The sequence below is a fragment of the Tupaia chinensis genome, unplaced genomic scaffold (assembly GCF_000334495.1).
Source record: "Tupaia chinensis unplaced genomic scaffold, TupChi_1.0 Scaffold000597_1, whole genome shotgun sequence".
Taxonomy (NCBI): Eukaryota; Metazoa; Chordata; class Mammalia; order Scandentia; family Tupaiidae; genus Tupaia; species Tupaia belangeri.
In genome coordinates this window covers 1,434,009-1,438,620 of record NW_006160114.1, presented here as the reverse complement: position 1 = coordinate 1,438,620, position 4,612 = coordinate 1,434,009, and the positions used below count along the sequence as shown (strand labels likewise).

The 4,612-nt window shown below is 39.9% G+C and overlaps 1 pseudogene; it reads right to left on the bottom strand.

Moving 5' to 3' along the window:
* Positions 1–1,641: 1,641 nt before the first annotated feature.
* Positions 1,642–2,368, bottom strand: LOC102481333 (FUN14 domain-containing protein 1-like; annotated as a pseudogene).
* Positions 2,369–4,612: the final 2,244 nt, after the last annotated feature.

Below are 4,612 nucleotides of genomic sequence, written 5' to 3'. Positions count from 1 at the left end.
TCTCGTTTTCTGTCTCTGTCTCTCCAGCAAGCACACGTGCCCTATAGCAAAAATCTCTCAAAATAAATAAATAAATATGTGCTTTGAGGTTAAATACATTTTCACATCCAGTTTTAAGACCAAGAGATAGCTCAATGTTCTCTTAAGGCACACATATCTTACTTAATAGTGGCCAATGGGTCAGCATGAAACTGAATTAATTCTGTATAAACTATCCCATCACTTCTAGGGTCTGTGCATATCTCACAGGCTTCCCTAATATTTCTTTCTTTCCCCCATGAGCAAGAGAGACAGAGAAAGAGAGCAAAACAGAGAGACAGCAACCCCGCAAGAGTCTTGTTGCTGCCATCCACCCCCAGCTTCAGCCAGCCCCAGATCACTGGCCTTGCTTGCTTGGTGCAATCACAGCTGTCTTTGGCCACAAACCCAGAACCTTCCCATGTGGCCTGGCTTTGCAGAGTGTCACAGTTACTGCTGTACCAGTCCCATCCTCTGACTTCTTTTTTTTTTTTTTTTCCATTTTAAGGAGTCTTGTAATATTGACAACATGTAGCCTGTAACCAATTTTGAGAGTATGAAATGTCACATTTACAATACACAAAACAAAGACTCTGGGGCTTTCTATTGAACAGAGATGTTCAGAAGACTTGTAGTCTTTCTAATCTGTTGTCCTGCCGTTTCCCCCAATTCCAAGCTAGAACTCTATGGACAAAACGAACACAACAGAAAGATTTCTAGATAAAGAAGCCTCTGAGGGAGTATGACACTGGTCCTGAGGAAGAAGCAAACTAGCCTAGTGTTCAACTAACTTAATGCTACCAGAAGTCTGAAAACCTTAGTCTTCTCTGACTAGATCAAGAAGATAATTCTCTTTTCAACTTCATGATTCCATCGAAAAATCACTATTCTTTATACAGTAAGCTCACACTAAAAATCACTTTAAGTACTTTAAAATGATTTTTAAATCTGTTGGTAAAGAAGGGACCAAACTAATTATGAGTCTTAGAAATGAAAAAGAGATATATATTCAACATTAATAAAATGAGTCAGTGACCCAACTATATATACTCCCCCAAATAGTTTTGCTTCAGCTATCAGAATAAATAAATTTTTAAAAATCAGAAACTTTCATACTAGATCTTTTTAGAACTGTAGACAATAAAGAAGGAAAAAGAAAAAAAGCTTTAGATATGTTGTAGTACATCCTTAGAAGAGCCTTCTTTGACATGTACAGTTATTAAATAAGCAAAGTATAACTACAGGAAAAACAACCTAAAAACTGGTATTAAATCACATCAGTAGAATCTGTTTACTCTCTTTAATAATTCTATTATTTCTAAAGCTTTCCACAAAGGACATTAACGATTCTTTAGTTTACTGCAAACATATCTTTTAAAAAAATTAAAAAACCTAAATACAGAAGCTATAATATAAATTTTTAATTATTGGCACTAAATTATACAGCACAATGAAGAACACTTTATTTCAATAAAAAGAGGATACTATGTCACTGGACATTAAATCCAACAGATTTTTTTCTCTATATATCTATACCAATGGTGATATTTTATAGGCTAAGTTCTAAATAGATGCAAATGCTTAAAACATGATAAAGCCATGTTTTGCTCAGGAATCCGATACCACACAGTTTATTTCACAGCAAATACCAAGCTTCAGGTGGCAAAATGCTAAGTTGTACCTTCAGTAATGTCCAGCTCGCTGTTTCTCCTTGCCCTGGTGATGCTGGTGGCACGTACTGTCGAGAGATCACATCGCCTCCACCACTCTTCTCACAGTTGTGTCCACGAAGGTAGAATGCTCATGTCCTTAAGATGCAAGGCCTAGCCAAAAGCCTCCCACGAATCCACGGGATATCACAATATTTTGCTTGATCAATTCTGTTGTTTCTTCTATCATATTGTTGATTTCAGGTTCTGCTTTGTTGGCTCGCTTCTTAATCTGTCGTTTGGCTTTGCATCTTTTTCAACTCTCTGCCAGCTGATCTGTACATAGCCACTGTGACTGGCAATCTGAAGGAGAAGACAGTCATCACCTTCTGCAGTTGCTGCAAGTATTCCCACTTTCTGGAACAAAACTCCCGCACACCAGCCAGTCACACCACCCGTTACAAACTGGGTAGCTATGGAATATTTTTCTACCATAGGTCCTGAACCGTGGCCAAACACTCGATTCCACCAGTGATGTCTTCTTGCATATGCAGTTAAATCCAACACTTCATAAGAGTCAGCATTACTTTCATAGCCTTGGGAAGGGGGCATTCCGGGTCGCCATAATATAGTTGGTGGTCAGTTCTAGGCCTCCCGATGAATTATTTCTCTTTCAGTCTCTAAAAATTTGGGGACCAGCAGTTGGCGTAATGGCTATGTCACTGGACTGCCATATAGTTGACCGCAGTTCAAGTCCCGGACCTGGTGACTTAAACTCACGCTGGGTATGTGTGCGTTTGTGCCCAAGATCCTGAGAGGAGAACGGAGGAGAAGGAATTGCGGCGTGGCCATCCCTCCTGAGGGGTGATTTCTCGCTTTCTGTCTCTGCGTTTCTGTCTTTCTGGCGAGCGCGCGTGCTCTATAGCAAAAAGTTTTCCAAAGAAAAAAAAATTTGTAGACAGTGGTGTGGGACTCCCATTTCGCACTTCTGGGTACATTGCCTTCAAGCCAAAATCCTTGTGCATAGATTTCTATTTTCCACTTTCTATTAAAAACAGCCAAGAGGAAGTCACAATGCAGCTCAAACTTCTTAATTGTTTGCGACTTTGTTCCAAAAATGCGGTAACATTTTTCTAGTAAGTCTGTCAGTTTCAGCAGAGCCAGGACTGCTCCTCTCTTTCACTTATTGTATCACTTGAGAAATTTCTCATAAATAAGTGCTACAGGAATGAATTCATTTTCTACTATGACAAACTACAAATTCTAACATGTTGGTTCTAATACCAAACAGGATACAAGTCATTTCTAGAAACTCAGGTTGACAGACTCTACTACCAGTTGCCTGAAGGGATTTAGTATAATGCTAGCAAGAAACGGGGACATTTCATTATAATTATAAGGAATAAGTAATGACCTCTGAAATCTTGGATAAAATGGACACTAATATGTCCAATGACTACCCAGATTTGGATGTCTGTATCAGAGAAAATTGTCACTTTGACAAGCTTTTTCTTTTCAGTTAATTTTCTTCCTGAGTGTAAAATATTTAGATTTAAAGAATATGTGCTTCCAGAGTAAAGTCCTCAGTTCCATTAATACATGGAGGTAATTTTATTAATGTCATTAAATCTGCTTTTATAAAGGTCTGAATTCTTACTAAATACAACAGATTACATTAGATCTGTCAGTAAGTCAACTTTATTGAATTGAACTGAGTCTCAAATTTCTAATTTTAATCAAATTTTAGGTAAAAATATTCGAAATTATTATGCTTAGGTTATGCCACTGTAATTTTCTAGTTACCTTGTAATTTTACCTTTTTTAATATATATATATGTGTGTGTATATATTATATGTATATGTGTGTGTGTATATATATGTGTGTGTGTTCTCACTGTAGAGAAAGAAGAAAAGAGAGAAGCTCCCCTCCCCCGCCCTAATGGGCATGGTTACGCTGCAATCCCTCCTCATTTCAGGAGTTTGGGCATGCACACACCCACATACTCCTGGCGGGTTTCTCAAGCTGCCAGGTCTGGGACTCGAACTGCATGGTTGGACGTGTGAGATCCAGCTGCCTTAACCACCAGCCCACAGTCTGGCCCTATTTTTTTTATTATTCTTATTTTTATTTTAATGAAAGCACATAAAGGTGGAGGAAAAAGAGAAGGGGAGAGAGAGAGAAAAAAAAAAAGAGATGGGTGTTTTTGATAAGGTCTAATTGTGTCGCCATCATTTTTGCCTCTTCCTCTTAGTCATCTGGGACCATAGACATGCACCAGCACCTGGCCATTTAGGTTGGATCTAGAGCTGAAGCCTGACCTCTCTTGCAGCCTCAACCATCGCACAGTGGCACCCTCCACTTGGACCACCGTGGCGGGGCCTAATTTTGCCTTTCCGAAATGACATGAGATTACGTTAAATGGTGACAGCACACAACAGCAAAAGAAACCATAAAGAGCACTGACACCTTGCTGGATTCTACCCTATGGGCTCAAAAATAAACCCAAGAAGGAGGAATTTCTTTAAGCCCAAGTTAATCCAGAGCCTCTTCATACGTTGATGACAACATCTTCTTCAAAGGTAAAGTTGAGAAATCCAATACTTGATTGATTAGCAGGCAGCATGCTAGTAGTGCAGGGCTCCTTCGTTCGTTTACAAAAGTTTAGCCCAGGGCCCAGCGGATGGCATAATGGCTATGTCGCTGGACTTCCATGTAGTCGACCACGGTTCGAGTCCCAGACCCGGTGGTTTAAACTCATGCTGGGCACGTGTGCTGAGTGCCCAAGGTCCCAAAAGGAGAATGGAGGAGAAGGGATTTGCGGCGTGGCCATCCCTCCTGGGGGGTGATTTCTCGCTTTCTGCCTTTGTCTTTTTTGGCGAGCGCCCACGCCCTATAGCAAGGAAAAAAAAAAAAAAAAAAAAACCAGCCCTGGAGGGGAAAGAAG